Below are 26514 nucleotides of genomic sequence, written 5' to 3'. Positions count from 1 at the left end.
AGTGTCTGGGTCACTCATGTCATGGAGGCATTGGACCTAAGCTGTCCACATTATATGGCAATTAGAAATGCTGCTCCAGTAGCTGAAAATATACATTTCTGTGACTGCCACTCTTCCTCCTGCTCCCACCTACTTCAAAGGAGGGGGAGAAAATCTACCCCCTCTCACCCATTCATGCTCCTCTGGGTTGTTAGTGTGCACACAAGGACCCTCCAGGGCATCTCAGAAGGCTGTGCCCACCACAGCAGAGAGTCAGGGAGCTGGCTGCCAGCCCTGGTTGGAGAAGTACGCCAGCGCCCTTTCTAGTGAAGGGTGGCAAAGCATCCCCTGGCTTTCAGCTCTGCCTAAGATGCACAGTCCAACTCTTTTGCAGAAGGTGGGATTTTTGCCTTCATAAATTCCTACAACAAACTCCCTACACTACAGCAGAATGATGCAAGGTCTGGAAAAGGGCTTTCTTCACACATTGGTTAAAATAAATGCTGAACTACAAAAAAGTCCCCTTTCTAAGGATGTGGGTACTCTTTATGTTTCTTTAAAGCAAACTACAATCCATTCTGAACAATGTTTAGAACAATGTTCAGAGTCCTGCTGAGGCTTCTATGGCTTAATTGTGCTTTATTCTCTTTTTTTTACCCACCCACATACATGTTTTACCAATTTAAAGTTTTTTTAGATCCTCTTAAATTCTTCTCTTCTTTTCTCTTAGTATCACTCTTGCTTGCTTTTCTTGTTTCAGCCTTTGCTCAAGTACAGAGTGCCTTCCATGTCTATGAAATACCATGCAGGATGGTTCCTACAGAAACAGAATCTTTTGAGTTGGAAGCAACTCTTAAAGGCCATCTAGTCTAACTCCCCTGCAATGAACAGGAACACCTACAGCTAACTTAGGTTGCTAAAAGCCTGATCCAGCCTGACCTTGAGTGTGTAAATAAGAGCTAAAAGGAGTAAGGAAGAAGAAACAAATGGACTTTGCACTGCAACACACCTTTCTCTGGCTCTTCTATACAAAGTAAGTTACACTGTTTTAAGAGCCATGGTCATTGCAAGAAAACAAACTATTGATAGAAGACATAGAAGATACTAATTGAATCATACGCTAATTAAACCTAAAGCACTTATAATCTATCTTGTCAAAAAACAAAAAATCATGGACCTACTGTACTAATTGTACAACTGGGTGCCAGAATATATTCCTGAAGTTGTACAGACTCCTTACAAATCAATGCCATATTCTGAGTGCTAGACAGAGTGAATAAATGAACACCTTAAAATATAATCATATAATGTATGTGCATATTTAAAATAAAACACCTAAAAAGTCAGCAATTTACCTTTCAAACATGGAATAACTAGAATCATTATGAGCCCTGCCTTTTTCAGCTGTGATACAACAGATTCCAGTGGGTCCTGTATCAACTTTTTTGTAAGGCAAGGTAATATCAGATTCGTGCTAAGCTAATATATTCATTCATCTTTTAGAGCTTATTCCCCAGCTAAAATTCTGTATGTATTTGCATACAGTATATGCAAATATACTATATGCATATTATATATGCATACATAGTATAACAAGCCCCTTAACAATTCAAAAGTATACTCCCTAGGAAAGCACTGAATTTAGGGACTAATAGCAAATCTGAATTCTAAGAAAGAAAAAAATGCTGGACTTTCTCTGTTGATAATTGCTTATGTCTTATATAAGAGCTTTGTGCTAATTTGAGCTGATTATAAAATCATAAGAATAGCTTTCCTAGAAAAATGTAAGTGCTGTCTTAAAGACGGATTCTCTGCTGATCTAAAACACAAGACCTGAATTCTATTTTTAAGTGGAAATCACAAAGTAACAATATTTATGTAGAAAAGAGCAAAGTGTAAAATGTGTGAAGTTTTTCAAATTATTTCTGGCAGTTATACCACTTGAAATAAGGGACGATGGAGGCATGAGCAAATATCTTGGCATCACTTGGTGTGAGCTTGGAGCCCTGCCTAGCAACATTTCTAAAATGAATCAAAGCTCATCTGGCATCCTGTTTGATCTTTAGCTAATGCATACATCAGGGCTCAGGCTTCCCTGATGTATTATGATGTTACTAACATCATTGTTTCACTTCAGCATCACTTCTAAACTTGGGAATATTTGGAAGACATACCCACAGGCATGGTAATGAACATCACTTCACTGAATGTCATAGGTAGACATTCATTTATGTTGGTCTTAATCTTGCAGTAGGAGATCAAAACATGTCAACAGCTTAGGAAGAAAAAACAAGGCTCACTCCACAGATGTGCCCCTGACAGTACACACAGCATTCTATGAACTCATTTCAGTTAGAGTTTGTTTTTTGTTGAGTTGAAGAACAAGACAGAAGATTCCATTGGAGATGAATGTTGAGTGAAAGATGTAAATGTCTATTTCTGATTACATTTAACTTGGGGTTACTCATGTATTGTCTGAAACCTACTCAAGACTGCACTGGGATGCACAGAAGTCTAGGGAGGGTGCAAAGTCCCAGAATTAGCTGTATGAGATTGGATGGAATATTTTGTTCAGATAGAGGGCAAATCATTTTAGAAAATGGCATTACTTTGTTTTTTGCAAACTAGGAAAGACTTGCTTCAGGCAACTGAAGGAAGCAGCAATTGCCCTTTTTATTCTTTCTTCTGCCTCAGAGGATATAAAGCAATGAGCCAACTTTGATTCTCCCTTCAGTCCCACAGTCAGAGAGGCTGCCAAGTATATATTTGGTTCCCAAGGGCAAGAGGCCTTTAAGCAGATATTTGTGATACTTATCCCTCTGGCTAGTGCTGAAAATTAAAGACACATGATGTTCAAACTCAAAACAACAGGCATAGCTTTCCAAAGACAACCAGCTGCTTCACTGGAAACTGCCAGAGGAAACAACTAGGAATTCAGCAAGGCTATTCACACAGCCTGCTTCCTAGTTGGATGGTTTGGTATTCTTTGCCATGTGGGGAGACAAGTCAAATATTTCAGAAAGGTGACAAAAGTGATTATTCATCATCCCCTTTGTCCAGCTCAGGTGGTAAGAGTGTGTATCTATTCTGACAGAAAAAATAACTGAAGTTTCCTCATTCAGCAAAGTAGTCCATGACATTCACATTTCCGAAGTACTAAACATGAATTACATTCTGAGAAATTAGGAGGTTGACCATTACTATCAAAACTAAGAGGAATTGTCATCATTATTTATTATTATTTTATTGTTTGTTTACTTTTTTTCCCAAATGGCTTCCTAAATGAAAGTGAGAGAAATTGACACAAGTAGTCAAATTCAGTCTCTACCAGCTATGCTTCATATAGGTCCAGATAACACTTTGCTGATGTGATTTGATTACAAGAAAAAGCCACAATCTGATATACACAACAACTTCACTACTCTAGTGAAGTTAACAGAGAGGCAGACTGTAGAGTTGACAATACTCGGGAGAATCACTCTGGATTTATCTGAGCAGAACTGAGAATTTAACCTATTTCATATAGTAATCCGTCTCCTATACAAGTATGTGATGGAACACCAAATGTACGTTACTAAACTTCCCAACAGTTTAATATTTCTGTGTATCATCTTTGCACTTGTAAAATACCGTGCTTCTGCCAATTAATATCACTTCTTGTGCTTTGGCTAGGCCATTGGTCATTATTAACTAAAGCCTACACAACTGTAATAACTCTAGAGTTCTACAAGTATGTAAGTATTCTGGTGGAAACTGTGGAAAATGCTGCAAAAAAAAAGAACAAAACTAGTCCTATAAAAGCTGTTGCCAGAAGAGTAAAATCCAGGCTAAAAAATATGAAGATTTTTAAAAAGGCAGTTTTTAACAAGGTTGGAAACACGTGATCTGTGTATTACCTACATATCAGATGTTTAAATTAGCATCAGCTTCTTCACTGCTGGATGGCAAAGCATCTCGATGTGAACTTTATCTAAAGCCACTCTTGACCTAGACAGTGATTTGATCTATGGAGGGCATGACTATCTATACAATTTCTAAACTTCCCAATTCTAACTGGGTTGAATGCTCTCAGAAAAATAATACTTTCTACAAAGCTGTTAAATGCTCCTTGCTATTTCCTTGAGTCTTTTCTTACTGAATATTACTGAATATTCCAGCTCCAGTTTTAGAGATTAGTCTGGCTCTTGGAAATTAAAGTCTTGTTTAATAACTTATCATATCTAAATGCAAATCAGCAAGAGTGCATAGCAGTAGAGGTTTAGCAAAAAAACAACTTTCTCATTTCTAGCCATTCAAATATCACTGGTTTGAGAAACCATCTGGGAAGTGAGTATAATGGTATTTGCATTCCCTCAACAGAGATAGAAAATGAAACAAATAAGCCAAGGGAGAGAAAAAGAGCCAAGATGCAAAGGTCTGCCAAAAAAAAAAAAAAAAGAATTTTATCTCTATCAATCTATAACTAATCTATAATTGTATAGATATAGCTAGATGAAAAAAAAAGGTGAAAAGACAACAAAAACAGATTTGTTCCTAAGATAAGATATTGTCAAAGAACAGAAATTGTTGAACGGCTGATCTTCACAGCTTTCCCTGAAGATCCTTCAGAGTCATCTCAACTGAAAACTGCCAGTTTTACTGGTAACTTAATCCCTGTTCAGCACATATTTGATCCTGCCTTTTACTGATACTGTTTTGATTTCTGATCAGGATCACATTTTTCATTTTTTTCCCCTTCCGCTAATAGCATTTTGTATGTGACTGAATAGTTCTATGAAAAATATGGGTTTTAAATTACTGGATTTGGGGGAATTGACAGTTCAGATGAACTACATGAATGTTTGAAAACCAAAAATCTCTTTATCGAGGCTAGTGGTAACTAGTACTTCAAGATACTATTTCTTAAGTTGACCTTTCTTAAATAGAAAGGTAGTTTTAGAAAATCAGCATAGGAGCAAACAGAACATCTTTTCTTTCCTAGAGCAGTACTTCCTGAGGAAGGGTGGAAAAATATGTAGTATGCTGTAAGGGATTTTTCCTGAATAGTTCTGAAAGTGTCGTAGGCACTATATTTGTGAGCAGACAATGATGGTTTCCAGTAAACCCTTCAGATGCATTACACGAATAAAACTTCTGGAACGTGGGCTTCTCCTGTGAGCATACAATAAACAACTCAAAAATCAGCAAACCAACCAACTGAACAAACAACAAACAAAATCAAAATCAGAACCACAAAACCAATAATAAAAAATACAGTTGGAGGTATACTGTAACTAGGATCTGTTTCTAGAAATGAAAAACAGCTTTGTACTCTTTCGCTGCATGCATACACTGCTGAAGCATGCATTTTGGATGCCTCTGTATGAATACACTACATTCTGGCTACATGGCAAAAAGCCAGTAAGATAAAACACATTATGAGATCATATTTTTGTAAATCAGAACTTTCCCAAAGAGCATTAATGACATAACAGATCTAGAAATTAGTAAAAAATATCAGCAGTTTTCATCTCTAAGAGCTCATTTTATCTTTATACCTATTTCCCATAATCTAAGCTATATGAAATTCATAAAAGTTGTGAGTATGACAGTTAAAACACTACTGAAGAACTGGACTGGATCACCCCTTTAGGGATCTGGATGCCTACAGCATCATCTCTGAATGCAGATGTAAATGGATAAAATTCAGCCTGAATTATACAACCGTAAATCTAGAACAACACCTTTCAGGCCCTTGGCTTTTCTGTGAAGTTATAGTAACATAGCAGAGCTCAAAATCTGTCCAAAATCACCATAATGCTATCATTTATTCTTGAACTACTTGAAAATATAAGTATCTACTAGCAGAGGAATGGCAAAAATAACGACAGAAATTCAGAAAAAGAGTAAAATGTTTAACAGAAGAAAAATATACTCAAAGATTAACTATTCTGGCACTATAAACTATAACAAGTAACACATTTCTTGTTTTCTTTCAAACTTCTCAAACACCTGAGCTTACAAGCAGGTTGTATTCTTAAATTGCCTCTAGATGTAATATTCACAGAGAGACACAGGCTGTAAACTATGAAGCATAATTAAAATAGTTTGAAAAATCCCTGTGAAAGTACCTCTGATTAAATTATTTAATCTTTAGTTTGGGGCAGCAAATTTCCCAGGATTGCATTTACCTACATTATAGTATGGATCAAAGTACCGGGCATGTAAAATGAGAAACAGGCCACTACAAAAACGACCGAGTTAATCCATGGTATACACTTTTCTATCACAGCAAATGCTGTTTCTGTGCAGTGAGCCATCAGTAATCTCGGTTCATTTTCCTGTAAATAATACAGCCCTGGTTAGATCAATTCATACTTTCAAGGTTACTGTACTTTAATTTACCTGTACTTTAAACTTAATCTGCAAACCGCAGTCTGATAGATTTTGTGCAGATGTAATTGTTAGAAGAAAAATGTTATTATGTGTTCACAGTGGAGTTGCAGAGCCATAGACCTTTAATCCCTTGTTGTCTATAGACACTAAACTTCACAGTTTCTGTACTTCAGATGACTGTTGATCATATGATATTTTAAAATCAACATAAATAAGTGTTTTTTTGTGGCCAATACTCAGCCAATCTATTAAATGTTTGGTTTTTTTTCATTACTGTCACTACAGAGTTCCAAAAATGTAGTTAAAAAGTTGAAAAAATAACAACTGAGATTTCTATCAATAGCACGCTGATAACATAGGTTTGTAGCCCCTGTGGAAACAGCTTGTGGTCTGATGTTCTTAGAGCTTTAACTTGGCATACACAACCTGTGACAGTCTGAGCCCAAACTCACAAAGCTCACTCTCAAACCTGCAGCAGTCTGCGTGATACTGCACCTGAATTATCATTTTTGTATCTTGGAAATCATTTGTTACTATCAGATGCACAAGCTCCTGCTGTTTTGTAGGAATATCAAGACTTCCTCTTGTGGATGCAAGAAAGCGTCATATGCAACATACCATCACAGACCTGTGACTTACACCAATCTTTGTCAAGGTACACATGCTCAGCGTGCTTAATTCTCTGGTAGTTATCTCCGGTTCCCCGGGATCCCCACTAGCATGACTAATTTTTCAGACTATGTAGGCTGCAAAGGAGAGGTTCACCTGTGTGTGTCCTCAGTGAAAGGGCTGTACATGGCACATAGACTACAGTCTAGATTTCACCGTCCTTTTCATTTTTAGTCACACCTCTCTTTTTCTCCTTATTTTTATTTGTACACAGCAAGCTTGTTCTCTTCAAATAGACAGTAAGGATCTTCCTCAATTAGCTAACTTCTCTCAAATCAAATCAAATCAAATTTTTAATAAGCTGGAAAGCAATACATAGTTTTTAACAACAGCATAAAGAAGAAGAGTATATGTCTTGCCATCCCTGAGTGAGCTGGAGCCCACTTTAGGAACCTGGTTAGCTTCCAGCTTTGAAAGCTACTGAAATGATTTTGGCTCTGGACTGTGGTGAGAAAATGAACAAAAGGGAAAACAATTACCATAACAGGTTTGTTTCTGCATCTAAAATCTTGCCAGCTCCTTCAGTTTTGCAGACTGACACCTTTTCAGACTTCTTCTTTGTGATAAAAACTCTTTTTATGTTTACAGTACCAGCTGAGTGGCTGGTACTTACCTCTAACCAGAGGATGGACGGGACTTACTCTCCTACTCTTGTTGCAAACTGTCCACCTAGCTCATGAACTTCCTTTATAGTTTTGTCTTTGCCTTTGTAATTTGATCTTTGTTGCAGTCTAAATCCTTTCTAAAGTTGGAGAATTTCACCTCAAAACTGACAGAGCTGTTCTTATTTCTCCACAGGTCATGCAGAAAAAAAATATCAGGGTTTTGCACAAAAGTTCAGTAGGGATTTTAAAGGACTTCCTCTCTTCTGGGGACATTTGCTTTAAATATATTAAGCAGTAGTGAGTGAGAGAAGACAGAAGAAAAAAGTTTAAAATTAATTAAGGCCTAGAGCATAATGAAAAACAAACAAAATCACAGTAGGGATGTGCTTTTGGACACGGCTTCTGTTCTGTCCTTCTGAGGGTTCCTTTTTCCAACAGCAGCCCAGCTACCATTTATGCAGTATAACTGCTCCATGATATCCTCCCAAACAAGGTGCCCAGTGCCTCCAGGCCAGCTTTCAGAAAAGGCTCAAACTCTCTGAGAATCAAAGCAATTTTTGCAATGGTTTGAGGATCTACACTGACTTTGTGTATCCAGGATCTCCCCTCCTGCAACTGTAATGGATAAGAACTTCTTCAGGAAGAAGTAGGCTAGCTTGAGAAGATACCTGTTCATTTTAAACTCACAGAACCACAGAATCACAGGGGTTGGAATGGACCTCTGGAGAACACCTTGTTTAATCCCCTGCTAGAGCAGGTTCTCTACAGTAGGTTACAAAGGAAAGCATCCAGGCAGGTTTTGAACATCTCCAGAGAAGGGGAGTCCACAGTGTCTCTGGGCAGCTTGTTCCAGTGCTCTGTAGCCCTCACAGTAAGAATTTTTTTCTCATGTTTGCATGGAACTTCCTGTATTCCAGTTTGCACCCATTGTCCTCTGTTCTGTTGCTGAGCACCACAGGAAAGAGCCTGGCCCAATTCACTGGACTGCTGCCCCTCAGATATTAACAAGCATTGATAAGATCTTCCTTCAGTCTTCTCTCCTCCAGACTGAACAGTCCCAGGTCTCTCAGCCTTTCCTCATTCCCTTATGCTCCAGGCCCTTAATTATCTTCGTGGCCCTCCACTGGACTCTCTCTAGAAGTTCCTTGTCTCCCTTGAACTGAAGTGCCCAGAACTGGACACAGTACTCCAGATGTGGCCTCACCAGGGCAGAGTAGAGGGCGAGAATCACCTCCCTCAACCTGCTGGCCATGCTCTTTAGAATGCACCCCAGGATACCATTGGCCTTCTTGGTCACAAGGGCACACTGCTGGCTCATGGCCTACCTGTTGCCCATCAGAACACCAGGTCCTTCTCTACAGAGCTCAATTCTAACAGGTCATCCCCTAACTCGTACTGATCAGCATGGTTATTCCTCCCCAAGCGTAGGACTCTACACTTGCTGATGTTGAACCTCATAAGTTTCCTCTCTGCCCAACTCTGCAGCCTGTCCAGGTCTTGTTGAATGGCAGCACAGCCTTCTGGTATGTCAGCCACTCCTCCCAGCTTCGTATCATCAGCAAACTTGCACAGGATGCATTCTATTCCTTCATCCAGATCACTCATGAAGACGTTGAACAAGATCAGTCCCACTACCTACCGCTGGGGAACACCGCTAGCTACAGGCCTCCAGCTGGGCTCTGTGACACTGATCACAGCTCTCTGAGCTCTGCCAGTGAGCCAGTTCTCAATCCCCCTCACTGTTCACTTGCCTGTCTCACACTTCCTAAGCTTACTACCTATGTGGATGTTATGGGAGACAGTGTCAAAGGCCTTGCTGAAGTCAAGGCACACAACATCCACTGCTCTCCCCCTATCTACCCAGTCAGTCATGACAGCATAGAAGGCTACCAGGTTGGTCAAGAATGATTTCCCCTTGGTGAATCCATGACTACTCCTGATTGACAACCTTCCTTTCTTCCACATGCTTAGAGATTATATTCAGAATAAACTGTTCAATCTTTAGTCAAACTGTGTATCTTACAATATTCATAGGTCACGGGGAACTTTTCATAGGCAATATATGTATTGCAAGTGCTTTTTTTTTTCCTGGATGTTTTAAGAATGTGAGGATAGGTATTTAAAACCACAACATGCAAATATGAAAACAAAAGCACACGTAAAATAGTAAGAGGAAGATGCAAGAGAAGAATAAGTAGTGGAACTTTTTCGAACCAGGTCAAATTTCTAAAGCTTTTTACTTTTATCTAAATGGGATCAGACTTTTCTTTTCTGGGCACAGTGGTTTGCAAAAATAACATTATTGGACACTCACACAGCCTGTTTGTACCAACTAGTACTTTGCAATACCATAAATCACTATTCCTGTCAAAGTTCTTTCCTAAACAGTGGGTAATCTAAGGAAGAGCATATGGAATTTTATTCCAGGTGAGGAACAAAAGAGGATTCACGCAAATGATAAAGCTTGATGTTGGTGTGACTTTAAAAGATCAGAAATTATAATCTATTAGTTCTTCTAACAAAGTTAGAGCTGCTCTCCCATTCTTTCCTTTTTAAAAAATTACGGAAGGCCAAGTCCAAGAGCTATCATGAAGGCATTTGTTAGTGACGTATAAATAGCAGTAAAACCCAAAGGTAGATGTAATCATGTGGATAAGGGCTCCCTCTGTGCGAAGATATTCTCTGCCACAGTACTAGAACAGAGTGCCACAGTGAAAGGTGCCAGCAATGGGAGGAAGCACATAAATTAGCCCTCTCCCCTTCCTACCATTAAATCCATCTGGTAATGGCTGTTACCTATCCAGTTTATACAATCCCTTCTCCAAAATTTTTGATGTCCAGAAGACTGGAAAATCTAATTGTGAGACAGAAAATAACAAAAATATTGAGAGAGTAATAAAAACACAAACAATTCTCCTATTGCAATACTTGATGAGAAAGTTCTCCAGATCTGGTTAGTTAGCAAACTCTTTTATAAGCTACTCATGAATAGATGAAATTTACTATTCATGCTTATGGAAATAAAAAAAGAAGGACTTGCTTCATTCAGCAATCTTGAGAACAATGATATATTTTCATTTGCTTTGCTAAGGACAACTTCAAAATGAGAGCACAGAGGCTTCATTTGAAAGTTCAGCTTACAAAGCCAGGGTACAGTTTAGCCCATTAGCCTGGGGGCCTGATTCTCCAATACATCAGCTCTAATGGAATTGCATTTGTGCAATAAAGATGATAATGAAATAATTGGTCATAATATCTCCGGGTGCCACTGTATGACCAAAACAGTTGGATACACCATACACCAGGAGGTCTGTGGTAAGGTGTCAAATGTGGAGCAGCTTGGCTTCTGGCTGCCATGCCTTGCCATGGCTTTCCCAGCCTGAGAGGTGGATTTCTTCCAGGAGAGGGATGCTGAACCATGCACTAGGAATGACATAACCCCTCCTTAGGTGCTGACAAAATGGCTGGAGATGTACTACTTATGACATATGCCCTACAGTGGCTAAATGAGGAATGAGTCCTCTCACTTATGCCCCAGACAAAAAGTGGCATTATGCAAACAGTCACCACTTTCAGCACGTAAACAGGCTGCAGTTCACTGCCATACCCAGGGTGGGTGCACCATGTTACCCAGCCCCTCAAGTCGTGTGGGGATTGCAAGGGACATAAACAGCTGCTCCTTCTGTGACACAGAGAGATTGTGCTGTTCTGCACACACCTGTAGAAACAATATTGTAAGATTTAGGTGAGCAGTGCCAATATGCTGTTCCTGTACAGATACTGCACACACACCTGAAGTACATGGCTGAACTGGTAAAGCATTTGCACAGGGGAACCAGACACACTGCTGTAGAGCTGTAATAGCACTCACACCAAAACAGAACATGCAAACTGGGAGAGAGAACATGAATTTAAAATACAAATTCAAAAGCTCTTCCTGCATCACTGCGCTATTCACCTATAGCATCTGTTGGTACACAAACACCTCCCCACATCTTCGTTACTTGTCAGTTCATAAGCTCTAGAACTACTTTTTTCCATCTGGAGATTATTCAGCACAAACTGTCAGCCTGACTGGCCACTGGCTTATCTTTCTTTTAAATCACTACCAAATGGCTCTCTTTTGGAGGGTGAGAAGAATAAAAAGAGGGGCTGATCATTTTAAATTTTAAGGTAAAGAACCCCTTCAAAATATGAAATATTTTGAAGACAGACTTAGAATGTTTGTAAAACTTGTTGTGTGTGACTGCTGTTTATAATCTGTACCACACTCTGCCTCCTTCACCCTCTGACACATGCAAGAAAACTGGATTCAAAATGAGATTGCACCATGGTGAATTCATTCCTTGAATTGCATCGTATGTTTCAGCAATACACAGCGTGGGAACACGTCGATTAGCTCTTGCTTTGAAGGCATTGGATTTGCAAAGGTCAGCAGTGGCTTGGCCCATTTCTCAGCAGATCTCTGGCTTGCTTTTCATCCCAGAGCTAACAGGGAGGAGGTCAGAGAGGAATGACAAAAAGAGCAAGCTTTTTGAATCAAGCCTAAAGAATCTGACCATGCATACAGTAGCGTGCAGGTCTCTTTTGCTAATAAATATGTAGATTTTGGGCAAAATTTATGGAAATAAGTTTTTGGGTTTAGCTTTCATATTAAGTAATTCATTATTTTGCTATAAACTAAGAAATGTTTTTGAGTTTAACTCTCAGTTTGGCAAGAACTGCGTGAAACTAATCTACAGAAACAGCCTGCTCTCCTCACATTTCTATTGCAGTGAGAAGGGGAGTAGCTGAGCTGGAAAAAAGTGGAAAGATGAAAAACCTCAACCCACAGTGGAAGTTCTAAACCTGGGGAGTTTGTGCACTGTATTTTTCATTGGAAACACGTTTTCCAGTTGTTTAGCTTGCTCCCATGCCAGCTTACTGAGACAGAGGTAGCTTCATTACCCTTTCAAGCCGGAAAACTCACAAAATATTTTGGCCACCCTCCACACCTTATTAACATAAACTGGAGTTTCCTACCACTGCTGGCAGGGCAGGGTGCTGGGAATGTGTGATCATGGCATTTGGGCAGCTGTCACTGAGGTTAGCACTAGGCCTGCAGAGGAGTACAGCTCCTGGATCCCAAACAGTGGTTTGCTGTGGGCACTTATGCCAGGAAGCCGCAAAAGAGGGGAGGAGGTGGGAAAAAGAGAAATGAGAGCAGGTTAGAAAGGAATCCAAGGAAACCAGCAAGCCTGAGTTTCTTCACCTGTACATATTAAATATCCCTTGCAGAAATGTGGTACATACAGTCTGAAAAACTCCTAGAAACCTGTGAGTAATGGGCTTGTTTGCTCCATCTGTGTATTTTTTTTTTTTTTTCAGCAGGTCACTATGAGCTGTAATGAAACTTCTTTTTCCTGGCTCTTCCAACAAATAACATTGCAGCATTCTGGCATAAAATAAAATTTAGAAATTATTCAAATCACAGAAAGCCAGATCCCTTTGTTCTGTAGGTTCCTGTACAGTACCCAACACCAATCCAAGTGATTTTTCCATGACATCAACTGAGCAAAAGCTGAATGCCAGTCTTTGCCCAGTCTTATTCATTCATCTCAGAGAATCCCCTCCTCAGCCTGTTCCAGGGACTTTTGGAGGCTGAGTTGCTGTAGAATATGCCTGCAGCAACACTGCAGACCTTGGGAAACCTTTTGGAATGAAGCATTTACAGGACGTGTAAAAGAGGTGTAGGGCAGAGTGGTTCATGAAGATGAAGAAGATAAAAAGAGAGTGGGTATCGTCAAAATGACAGATGAGTGAAGTTTCTGTGACCTAACAGGAAGTAATAAACACTGGTTTTAGGCTTTTAGCAGGGAAATGGCTTGTTCACCTACTACTGCCTAACTACACCAGGTTTTCCCAATAGCTCATCATCTCCATGAAAGAATGAGTCTGTGGAGGGCTTGTAACAACCCTACCAAGGAGATTGTGCCAGCTACCCTGCAAGTATTCTGTTACCAAGTATTACCTCACATACCAGAAACTCTTTAGCTGATCCTTCACTTCCCAGTTGCAGATGTGGAGAAAAACATGGGATTTGACTAACATTCCCCTGCTAAGGGGATCTGTCTCCAGAAAGCCATTCTGTGGTTCTGTAAATAGAACTCTGTGCTAACTAGGAGATCCCATGTAGAGGTTTGCCTGCAGCATCCTTGCAAGAAGTGCAAGTTTTAATTGGATTGACTTCCACAAAATTTGACCTATAGGGAATGGTCATTCGTGGACACACATTATTTGCAAATTTTGCATCTGTGTACATGCAGGTAAACAGGTATCTAACATACAGAGTTAAGGCAAATGGAGGTGTATCTCGATTACCTGTATGCAGCCATTCATGGTCAGCCATCAAATCCAAGTGTCGTCTTCTTTGTACTTAGCATTCTCTTGTCTATTTTCATTTTTAATACACGCTTTCATCAGCAGCATTTCCATCAACACTCACTTCAGCTTCCTTCAGTGAAAAAAGGCATCCTTACCGCACCTTTCACACACGAATAAGCTTAGTATCTGAAAACAAAAAGTGCTGGTTTTAGTTTTTGTTTTTTTTGAAAAACAAAACAAAGAAAGTCAGAAGGTTAAACAACTGCAGTTGAAGCTATCATGCTGAGCTGCTATAAAAAAGATTGGTCTGAACACACATTTTTTTATTAAAAAAAGAATGCACATAAATTACAGCTGCTGACCATGTAGTCATTCTTTTTATGAGGTGTTTCCCTACACTCATATATGATTTCCATATATAAATTCCCTGTTGGTCTGAAAACTGCTCACATGAAACTGGTGCTTTTCTTAATAAATCGTTCACAGAATCTGCATTTCATCTTGGACATGAAAAGTTCATTAAGGAAAAAAGCATCCCACTGTCCTGGTGGAAAGCAACGCCAGACACTATTCGAGCTAAAAAAGGATCTGACTGCATAGCCTTTGTTTCCTGCTTTTCTACTTAATTATTTTCCATAATTTAATAAAATCCAATGTAACACTACAAATTATAACAGTGTCTGCAGTAACAACCATCTAGTGCAAGGCAGAGAAAAACAATTCTGTTTCACTGAGGATTTCAGTATGCCAAACTTTGTTTCCCTTAAAATTCTGTAGGAGAGGGAATAGGCACCTAGTTTTAAAACAGTCTGTTTCCAAACACAGAAATCCTCTGCTCTGAAAGAGCCTGTTTGATGATACGCTCTCAAACAGTGCAGCGTGAAGCCTGAGAGCAGCTCCAAGCCTGCTTACCGGATCTTGTCACAGGGGAAAATCAGAATCAGATGTTCTAAGTGCTCAGCTGTAAATCTAAGAAAGCATTAAAAATAGGAGATTATGAAAAATTTCTTCCAATGCACACATGGAAATCAAAATCCACATATATCATTATTTCTGTTACTCCATGTAGAAAAGAGGCAATGCTAAACTAAACCCGATGGTCACATAAAGGGTCAGCTATTTCTCTTACTATGGAAGCGCTGCCGTCTCCTGAAGAAACATGTGGGTTCAGCAGAGATCAGGTGAAGAATGTGCTCCTAAGAGATTCCTGCTTCTAGAGAAAAATGTTTGATTTGACAAACTTCTGGATGTGTGTCAAAGTGTGATAGACGGGGGACAATATTAGCAATGCTTCACTGAACTAATGTAACAGAGCATGGTCCCCAAAAGTGCAGTTGCTTTCATTCCCATAATTTACTTTCATCCGTCTTTTTCAAAACCTTCCCCTAATTAAGCTTAATTGCCATGCAGTCACACATTAGTGCAGCATTCTGTCCTCTTAAGGACCACCCATAAAATGTTTCATAGCATTAATCCTGGAAAGTGGTAGATTGCTTGTTTTGTTTTGTTTTCTAATGTGCCTAAGTGCCTATAATGCATAGTAATGGCTTTCTGGAACTGATACTTGACTCTGATTATAACAAAAAGATTTTTAGTTTCTATCAGAAAATTAGCGAGGTCAGAAGGGTGCTTGTGTTTGGGGAAAAACAAATATCTCTGATGGTTCAGAATCCAGTGTCTTTGGAGTGGAACTCAGACATGGTGATTCCCAGCTCTGTCATATTCAACTCCTCAGGACAGTTATGGGGCAGACTACAACAACTGGACACCCTCGGCTTTTGTGGGCCACCTAGGTTCTCTGCATCACTTAATGTCTCAGTGACTTAGACTCACAATAAGCAATGATTTGATGATCAGTGAAACCCATGAAAACTATGCTTAGATCTGAATAAAGTTCTAGTTGGGAGCATGCCTCTAAATAGTTTGTAGGAGCTGATCCGTAATAGCACATTTAGAAATAGTGAAACAAAACAACAGCAACACAGAATCACAGCTAAGTCAACCGAAGCATTCCCACAAGCAGCTGATCGTTCATCTCTAAAAGTACAACTTATCAGAATGCAGTAGATTTCATATCGTCTGAAGTCAAGAAGATCCCAATGTTTCTAGGATGCACAAGCAAAAGGTGCAAGTTGCAGGTATCATAGAAGAAAGTCATTCCAAAGATCCTTCCAGACAGCTCAATCAAGTTGGGTGGGCTGAAAATTCACATAGCCAGAGGGACAATGATGAAGAAGACAAGAAGAAAGTAGTAGTAGATTAAAAAAAAAAATCAGAATTTTCACAACAGTCAGACAAGACCATATTTTACAACTATGAGATACAACATGAGGGAACTCCAGCCTTGCTGACTAGGTAGAGTTGTGGATCACAGAACTTGGCTAAAAATTTCATTTATCATTTGCTCTGGCTACTTATTTCTATGGATTCTGAACACTGTTCAACAATTCCGATATCTTTACCACTGCTAGAAATATTTCTCTTAGTCCAGAAACGACAAAAGAAAAAGAGAAGAACAACACTTTCATCCAAGTTAGCATTTCTAAATTACTAAACAGTTATTTAGTTACTTCTATTCCTTTCTAAAGTTTTCAAGCTTTGAGGGATGTGTACATTGAAGAGGAAAAATTAAAAGAGAAACACCAAGAACTGTCTAAACCAGCAAGGACTATTCACATGTGCAAGTTACTGGTAAAATCTGTCCAAACTACACAGTACTAAAGATTCATTCTTTGAAAAAAGTAAGACTCTCATGTTATGCATGTGAGGCTAAAGTAAAACAGAGAACAAGAAACACATACATTATTGCTTATGAGCCCAAAGGGAAGTTCTCATGCTGATTTAATATTTTAATGGGAGCAAAAAATCAGTCTTTTCAGTCATACCCTTATGAATTTCAGAACTGAGCCAAACAAGCTACTACTAGCTTATTTGACTGGAATAAAAATGCAAACATTTAATTTCTATTTTGTTTAATGAACACTAGAAATTTTCAAAGGACACAAAATTTCTTAATTTCTTTCTTATAAACCACAAACCTAAAAACCTCTCACTTTTATCTATGTTGACACTATCTTTGTGCCTCATTTTCTACCCAGCCCGAGATTTCTTTCTAGGTGGGGCCAGCACAAGGGAACCACTGTTGGGAAACTCAGAGTGACAAGCAAGTAAGCAAACCAGAGTAAAGAAAACAAAAAGCATGTGCTTGCTCTGCCAAGTATGCTGCAAGACACTGAAGATATCTTCAGAATTTTAGAATTTTAATACGTCATTATAGAAGTAATCTGACATACATTATTAAACAGAAATCCCCAGCTCAGAAATGCTAGTGACCTAGTGTGTAATTCCACCAACACCAGCAGTGGCATTCCCAGGGAGAAGCTGCTGCCTTCTTTTATTTTGGACTCACCTGTTTGGTTTCAAATTCTCTTTCAGACACAAGTGTCTTTCAGACACCTCGGTGGCATAGTGGTGGCAGTCCTGGAGATGGCTGCACATGGCAGGCAGGCTTGCTGGCTGCAGGGATCCTGAGATTTTGGGCCTCAGCATCTTGTATGCAGCCTACCTAACCCATGGGGTATAGCCAGTAGGATTGGGATGTATATTTTGTGGGAGATGGCCATCTGGAATGGCCTTCCAGCTACTTCCTCAGAGAAAGCGTGGTGCCATCTCTCTGGCATTTTTTTCTAAGTATCTGTTTGTTTGTTTTTAAAAATAACTGAAATATATAATCTCTAAAAATACCAACTGCTCACAAAAGTATACAGTTCCTCAGGGAAATGAGGTTTCAACAGAATTGCATTCTGCAAATGTTTGTCTATAATCTGCTTGCTCTTTCCCCTCAGTTTTAACTAAATCTCACAGAACGATACAGATGTCTCCATGACCTGCAGACCCTTATAAGCCCTGTGTGAACTGGGGACATTGAAAGAGCCAAATATGCTTCAGGGAGAGGAAAGCAGGCCGGCCCTGCAGCCACGGCCAAGACACACTGGCAGTGCTCTCTGGCCCATGACTGGGCCAGCAGCGCTGGCTTGGCCATGCAGATGGCCCTCCCTGCCAGGCCCTGGAGAACAGCAGGGCTGGTAGTGGTGAAGGGCTGGGAAGGAGATGACAAGGCTAAGGAGACAGAAATCCATAGGAAATGAAGCTGCTTTAGTTTGGCTGCCCATGGGTCAACTTGCTAGCGGATTTATACTGTTTTTTTTTCCTTCCTTTGTTGAGTTCTGCAGAAAATTATTTTTCTGCCAATGATGCTTTCCAGGAAAAGTCTGCAGGCCTCCCTTCAAAACTTCTGACAGTATTGTTTGTATGTTGAACGAGGGGGCAGAGCAAACAAGGTTTTTCTTATGTTTTGATTTAACCTTACTGATGCTTTTTCAGTGAACTATGAGCCAAATTCTCAATCTTACTGATCTTACAAGTGAGTAGATACTGACATCTTCAATATCACTTTTCCAGGTTCAGATCACATTTCATTAGAGACTAGCTGAGTCTACAGACCTCCACATCTATTTTCTCCTAATCACTAGTCTCACTGATTTCAGTGGGAGAGCATGCGTGGGTTGGAGGCTCAGTACTGACCTATGCTTTGTACATACTTGTTAGTATATACTACTGTTTAGTTCAGAGGCGCAGCTACCCTGACAGTTATAATCCTGTCCCACAGAAATCAACACTGAATACAGAGCCAGTTCCTACAGATCCAGTTTGAATGTAGTTAATCAAATGAATTCATACCCTGTAGGCTTCACTACTCCTGAGGGTTACAGAAATACAGTAACACCAACAAATAATGATTAGAAATGCAGGAAGTCTCAGTAGGGAATGACTGCAGCTTATCTACTTTGTTTTGATTCATATTTAATTCTGGCACAGGCAGAAACAAGAATACAGTCAAGGCTGAAAAAAAGCATTTGTTCTAAAAAAAGTACTTTGCTCATATCTCTCCGTGAATAAAGAAAGAATTGTGATGAACTCTATTGATTAAATATATATATTTTTTTTAATATACCAAACATATATTTAGGGGCCTAGGTGACAAACATTAGTTACCCGAGGCACCTCAGGGCAGAAACAAATGCTACTGATGAAATAAAGTAATATTTTTTCATGGTTTATCTGGGTGAAAAGTGTTAAGTAAGTTTCCATAGTTGATGACCAGGTTACTACAATTTAAATACATACAAACCTTAGCAATCAAATCCAGCAAGAGCCAGACAAAGAGAAGCACCTACTCACCCAGGAGCAAGCTGCCCATCTTTGCACCCTCCTTGGCAGTGGTAACTTGCAGTAAGCTTCCAGCCCCTCTCTGCACTTTTGTTGCATATAGCATCTGAGAAAGGGAAAAGGGACAGAAATGAATCCATGAACTATTCTCACCGTAGCTTTAAATTTATGCTTGGGCTATGCTGCAAATCAACAACAAGGTAATGATGTCTCAAGCCCAGTGTCTGATGTTCTGCATGGCTCTTCTAACAAAAGTTTGAGTTACAAACAATAGCAGAGAGACAATTTCTGCCATTGCTTGCACTCAGTCAACCAGGAAGAGAGTTACATTCACTGACAACAAAAAGTTGGTAATGCTAAAGTTTCTGATACAACTAGGAGTTTCTTTGCTTTCTCTGCATTTTGTAAAACATTGAGATCAATAAATCCTTCCTACCTTCTGCAGAGGGAAAAAGAGCCCTATGATCTACAGTAGCTCATGAAAGTATAAAAGTTGATGACCTACTTCTGATGCCATTTCAGAACTGCTTTAATGATTTGCTTGCTGTCCTCACTGTAATGGCTTCTATCACTGTCCAGGAAAAATACACTGTAGCAGAGTATTCCACATGAGCAGCACTCAGCAATATCAAAACCAAGCTGTATCTCTATGCACCTATAGTTAAATTACAGTTTGGAGCAATGCTTTTTTAAACAAAATCATAAATAACAATAATAATAATAATAAAAAAAACAGTAACTCTGACTAGAGCCTGAGTATTATAGAAATGTCACCAGTCTAGAAGTGTATCATTTTATGTATTCATAAAATATGCATTTAAATGTAGCTGCATAAATGTTGATCCGAATAAATTTATATCTGGCTCAGGAATGTAAAAATTACCAGAACAGAAGTTCCTTAGCCTTTAGCTAGACTTTAACAGCATCCAAACAACACCCCAACAACAACAACATTTCTTCTTTCTGCTGAAGCCATTACCCAACTTCCCAGCACTAATCCTGAACTCTGTCTCTCGATAGCCTGTACTGTAAGTGTGACAAAGGGCAGACAAGGGCACCAGACAATATAAACTGAAATGTTAGCTTGAGCGTAACTGGAGAACTACGCTCTGCCAAATTCTGGCAAGCCTGAGCTTGCACTGCTGTTACCGGCAGGTCATTAAGGGAAGCTCAGCGGTGGTTCCTACTCACGTGGGTAGAGCTAAGGGCACCGCTGGGGCTTAGCCAGAGCACGCAGCACCGCACACCCTGAAGCCACTGTCAGTCCAGAAGGGGAAAACAGCATGTAAGCACAGTGCTGCACGACTTCATGCTCTGTATTGGGAAGATGCAGACCCTTTGGAATGATGAAGCACTGTGGGGATGGCTCTTTCACTTTTAGTCACACTAAGCAGGACCATTCCCACATGCAGTCCCAAACACCCCTGTTTAAATATGGTTATAAAGTGTTATCTAGCTATAAAGAGATAATATCAAACATGAAACCTGAGGGTTTTCTTCCTGTCTCCTGCACATATGAAAGATAGCATTAAAAGAGATTAGTTTTAAATCACTTGCAATTTCCTTTATGCAATAAAAGATTTTCTTTGCTTGAAATTTTCCTATTCATAGTGTGTATTTGGACTCAGTGTCCCTGCTTTTAATGATGCTAGCAGTATTTGAGCCATTCATCACACATGACAATTGAAAAAGCTAGGAGTTAATGGGAGCATGAGCAGTTTGACAAACACAGTCTTTTTGACAAGACTGAGGTCAGGACTAAAAGAACTGCTCTTGGTTAAATAAACAGAAAAGCAACAAAGTAAAAGCAAAATCTTTGCAGACATTTATCAACTTTAAAAGCCTTTTTGTTACAAGGAACATAAAGTGAAGCTGCACACAGAGATGGGAATTAAACAGGATTGAAAGAACTCAGTCCGCTTATTTTTTTTTAGGCGAAATTAAAAGGCCCAATTAAAAGTGAAGAATTATGTCCATAAAGTTGACATGTAGCGATAGGATCATAGAATCGTTAAGGTTGGAAAGACCACTAAAATCATCCACTACAACCATAATAACTGTAATGCACAGATTTAGATATCTCCTTCTGAACTGAGTTATTATTTTTAACGAACCCTGTCTTTTCCAAGTTAACAGATTGATTCAGGTGGCATTGAAAGCAGAATCATAAAGAACAGACAATTTTCCTAATTTCTGCAAGGCAGGAAAGCAAACGGTAGGTATGTCCTCAGCTAAGATTCTATCCATTGCAGCTTCAGTAATGTTTACCTGATATGAATTTGTCACTGGGAAGGCAGACATTCCAGAGAATCTTTGCAAAATGTCAGAATTTTGCATTTGGACACAATACTGCCTGTAGGAAATTCCTAGATGTCAAATGACTACTAGAAGCTAATAATTAGTGTACTGTCTAACTTCCTCTCTCCTAGCTTCATGGACCATTTCTTTTGAATCCAGAAGATTGTTTGGGGCTCCTTTCTTTCCTCCCCTCTGTTCAAGCCCCCAGAGAGTCCAGGAAAGGTAGCAGAACTGAATCTGTTCTTGAACTCCGTAAGTAAAAAGCTTTTCAGAGCAGGCATGTAAAAAAACAAAGGATAATTTCTTCACACTTTTAAGCACACAAAGGCAAGCAGCACAATGAAATCCTAATTATCCCTGGTTCAGTCTTGCATCCTGTACACCAGGGAGGCTCTCCAGGCATTTTAGCATAAACTTCAATGGGACAAGACTGGCCCTCCTGTGATTCAGCTTTCCTGCTCTATAAATTTGGAAGTGATAATATTCTCATTACTAGATTAGACAACATACATTTAGACAGTCAAGTTCTTGGATATTATAGCTATGCAGAGTATTTTTTTTTTCATCTTTTTGAACATTTGATTACCATAACCTTTTGTTTATATTGCTGTCCAGAAACCACACGAATCATTAGGGAATTTCCATCAGAAGGAAGAATCTGGCAAAACTCAGCAAGCTTTTGCAATCCTAAAGTTTCAGGAAAGGCTTTTATGACTTTTGGGGTGAACATGTTGCCAGATGAAAAATCCCTTTTCTTTTGAGACCTCTCCATCCTTTCTGTTGCTTGCATGAATTTATAGTTATTGGCAGTTTAGAGACAGTAAAGAAAAAAAGTACGCACCTAGGCACAAACACAAGAAAGACTAAGAATGGTCATACAATTACAGGTTAATTTTGTGTATCTTACTCATTTCTCATGACCTTTTTTTCTCTCATAAGGTAGTTTCTACAACTAACCAATATGTTTAACAACTCCTATGGCTACTGGAAAATCATGAAAGACTTCTTTTCCTGGAAGTGATTGATTATAGTCTGGACAAATGAAATAATTTTCCCTCTTCTCATTATGCTTGGAGCAAAACACCCATTACAAGAGCACTGCATAGTGATTTGGAGCTAGGAAATGTATTCCATTTAGCCTATCAAACACAGTCAAACTGCTGACTTAACTCTGTCTCACCTCCTTTTCAAGACTACACTAATATAACCTAATTTTCACAGAAAATTCTGGACTCTGGGCAGCAGTGACTCTTGAGCTCTTTTCCATCTGGAATGGTCTTTTCATCTGCTTAATCCCAGGCCTTTCTGGTTAGCTTTATTTAGTTATTTTGTAATGTATAACCTACAGTCTTCTTATAAAATAATTTATAGTGCTTACCTGGATTCCTTTTTTGAACTTATTTGAAAAACAACAACAACAACAACAAAACAAAACCCAAACAAACAAGCAAACAAACCATAATCTTAATTTTATTTTTCAGTTTTATTTTTCAATAAAAACGTTTTTACCCATAATACTGGCAGGGACATCTGAAGATTGCACTGCCTTCTCTACTGTAAACTTCCTTTCTAAAGGACATAATAGTTACTTTGTGTCATAGTTACTGCTGGTTTTTTTAGCCTCTGTTGAAAAATACATAAAATACAGTAAAACTATTCAGTGTGGCAAACTGCATTAAGTACCTGTAATTATATGATTTAATCTAACCTTCAGTAAGGCTGGATCCTGGAACAGAGCACAACTAGAGCAGTGATAATTTTAAGATGAAATTTCATTGATTCATGCAGAATATACACAAATTACATTATTAACATCATTTTTACTAATGTAGTCATACAATAGCAAGGTCCAGATTCAAAGATTCAGGAGGTCCGTTATAGTCTCACGTCTCTTGTAAATGTTTTATGGATGGAATTATTTCTCAGTGCTATACAAAGAAAGAAAATCTCATTTCACAAAGGCGGGTTTGCTGCCTACTTGAATATTAGTTGGCTTTTTCTTCTTTCCCTAAAACTTCTGTGATCAGCAGTGTGTTAAACTGCTTAAGGAAATCAACCCTATTCATGCTTTTATCCTCTTTTCTTAACCAAATTAAGTTGGTGCCGAGAGATTTTCACTGCGGCAATGGTGAAAGTATTCCCTTTAGTCTAGTCCTGGGGAGGTGGAGGTTAGAGTCTAGATTATACTTCTGCTTTGCAATACTATTACAATCTAACAATAACAACAAAGCCATTATTATTTATTTCTATTATTTAAAAAAAGATGTTAAAGCACTGGCAGTCTACCAAAGTCCTCCTGAGAATTCATATTCACTACTTCCCCATCACTGGTCTCCAAGAAAAACCCCTAAGACGCCTGAATAAAAACTAGTCTGCATGAGGCACATGGAGTAACATGGACTGCAAGACTAAGCAGCTTAGGAAAGTTTTGCTTTGGCTAGCCCCAGGGAAGGATTTTGGGTGCTAAGGAACAGGCTAACTACAGCAGACATTGCAAAGTAGGTGAATGCTAATGTCTCTCTCAAGCAATATTGAGCAGTCAATAAATAGTCAGCTTGGTAATATTCTGGCTAAGCCAGTCCCCAAATCAGGAGCTAAGTAAAGATACAAATCACAGAATATGAAGTGCATCTTACTGGTTCTCAGAAAAGACTATCTAAGCTTTAGTCATATTTTTCTTTAATAATAGTCATCCAGTACACACTACACACCCTTGTTCTCAGCCCCTATAATTTAGTACATTAATATAAAATATTGTTTTGTCTGACATCAGTTTGTTGGTTTTTTTTATTTTTTATTTATTCATTTTTTATTTCCTGAGTAGGAAATAACAGAGAGTATGATTTTACTCAAAAGGGACAGAATAATATCCATCCCTCGCTGCCTGTGGGCAGCACAGATGAACCAAGTCTTTAAATGGGAAGTGAATAGATAGAACAGTATGTCACATACAATAGAGACTGCATACACATAATTTTCTTTGAAACTGTGATTGACACGTGATTCTTGGGTAGGCAAGGATTTATGAGTAGAGATATAGACAGAAAGAAAATTGGGCATGATCTAGAAGACTGGAATAATATTAGCAAAAGACTTTTCTGACTAAAATTTCAGTCCAGTTTATCTGGTTTCCACAGCAAGTCATAACGGGAATCAAAACATTATTTAGAGGTGTTTTTTTCATTATTTGACTCATCCGGGTGTTGACGATATTTCAGTATTGCCCATGGGAAATGGTCCAAATTATGGAATGAAATTCAAAGTGCTGGGACTCTGATTTGGCCTGGCATTTGATAGTGGCAGCAAGCAGAGAAAATTTTTATCAGGATTGCTTGCTACATCATCACCAAAAATTATTTACTTTAACCACAAAATATTTTGTAGCTGTACGTTTTCCTTTCAGCCAGACTTCTGCAATCTATAACTTCATTATAGTTACTTTTGTGACATAAGAAACATTTATTAAACAAGCTAGACATTGACCTAGACTCATTGTTATTTAAAATGTACATACACAATAGTGATTTGAGATGGTAAACATGCATCTTATATCCTTTCCATTGGGTCAATTAATGTGGTCACTGGACACTACTTGCCCTTTAAGCCAATTCTGAGAAAGACTAGAGCAAAGCCAGGCTGCAGTAAAAGACATTCTGCAAGGATGCTGGGCGCTTAGGTCATATGTTAGATCTCCAAAACCTTTCTTAATATACTGCAGATGTTGCTAAGCTTTGACTTTTTTTTAGCCATGTTTTCATTTACTGTTTAGGTGGTCACTGTGTTACAGTGTTCCGAGAGATCTTTTGAATCTGCTAACAGTTTAAGACGGGAATTAATTGTATTAACTCTTACAGAAGTAACTGAAAAGAGTGAAAGGGTCAGAATATTAATTGCAGGCCTTCTGTCCTGAAATTGGAAGTTAAACCAACAGATAAGTCACAGTTCACCTACCTCAGCAAACATTTTTTTTTATTTGTGAGCTGAAATTGCCACTAACTGCTTGACCTACTGAGAAATTTTTGCTGGAAGAAAAGAGCTGATAGAACTAGTGCCTCCAGATCCAGCCTCAAAACACATGTTCCAGAGAGCCTGAAAAAATAGTAGCTTCAAATAAAGCCTCATAAATACCTCATTTCCCTTGTCCTCTAGCCTTTCCAGACTGAGAAAGATGTCTGCTTACTGTAGCATTTTTTAATTCAGCTCTTAGCCTTCATAACTGTGTTGGAGTTTTACGAAGTAGGAGACAGAACACTTGTGCATTTGAAAGGCACAAAACACTGCATAAAACTCTTGGTCTTGCTCTCAGTGTTAGATGTGTCACTGGATTTTGCCTCTAACTGCAAGTGCTTCCAAAACATCTTAAACTTGAATTTAAGAGAACATTTAGTTTACTTGACATACTGGGGCATTACTGACACACAAGCTGCTATCACTGTTCTTTCGTACAGCCTAGCCAGTCCCAGAGGTTATGGGTACTATTGTTGAAATTATGTTAACTTGAGAGGAACTAATTCAAATATAGACAACCTGAGCAAACACTGAAGGGATCATTAGAAAACTAACATCCCCCCCAAAAAAAGCTGCTGGAAGCTTATTGCTCCTAATCCTGTTAATATGGTAGGCTACTGGGCTTATTTTTCTCAACAACTATGGTTGGGGTTTTGTTGTTGTTGTTGTTGTTGATTTTGTTTGTTTGTTTTTGTTATAGGGACAGGAGCAGAGGGAAGATGCACAGACTCACCCTTTGACCCAGAGGAACATGCCGCTCAATGTGTGTTCATACTTCACTATTAGTATTAATGGGGGTACTGTTCTCACAGATGTAGATTTGGTGTCTGCTGCACCACAAACTCTGCCTTCAACTCTATCCAATTAAAAGTAGGAACTTTCAACCTACAAACCATCTTTGTTTTGTTTTGTTTTTTAAATGGTTGAAAAATCTGCAAAGTGGGAAGAAATCAAGTTCTGATATTGCAAAGAGAAACAAATAGTACCT

The 26514-nt window shown here is 38.9% G+C and overlaps 1 protein-coding gene across 12 annotated transcripts in view; it reads right to left on the bottom strand.

Moving 5' to 3' along the window:
* Positions 1–26514, bottom strand: part of MTA3 (metastasis associated 1 family member 3) — a 696451-nt gene that overhangs the window by 99168 nt on the left and 570769 nt on the right. For all 12 annotated transcript variants that reach the window (XR_002436305.1, XR_002436306.1, XR_002436307.1 and 9 more), the window contains exons 29-30: positions 19233–19326; positions 13989–14177 (exon numbers count right to left, since the gene is read on the bottom strand). The gene's annotated coding sequence lies outside the window, so the exon portion shown is untranslated. The remainder of the gene's footprint in view (positions 1–13988; positions 14178–19232; positions 19327–26514) is intronic.

Source organism: Numida meleagris, chromosome 3 (assembly GCF_002078875.1).
Source record: "Numida meleagris isolate 19003 breed g44 Domestic line chromosome 3, NumMel1.0, whole genome shotgun sequence".
Taxonomy (NCBI): Eukaryota; Metazoa; Chordata; class Aves; order Galliformes; family Numididae; genus Numida; species Numida meleagris.
Note: the sequence above shows the minus strand (reverse complement) of the source record. Positions and strands in the feature narration are given on the sequence as shown.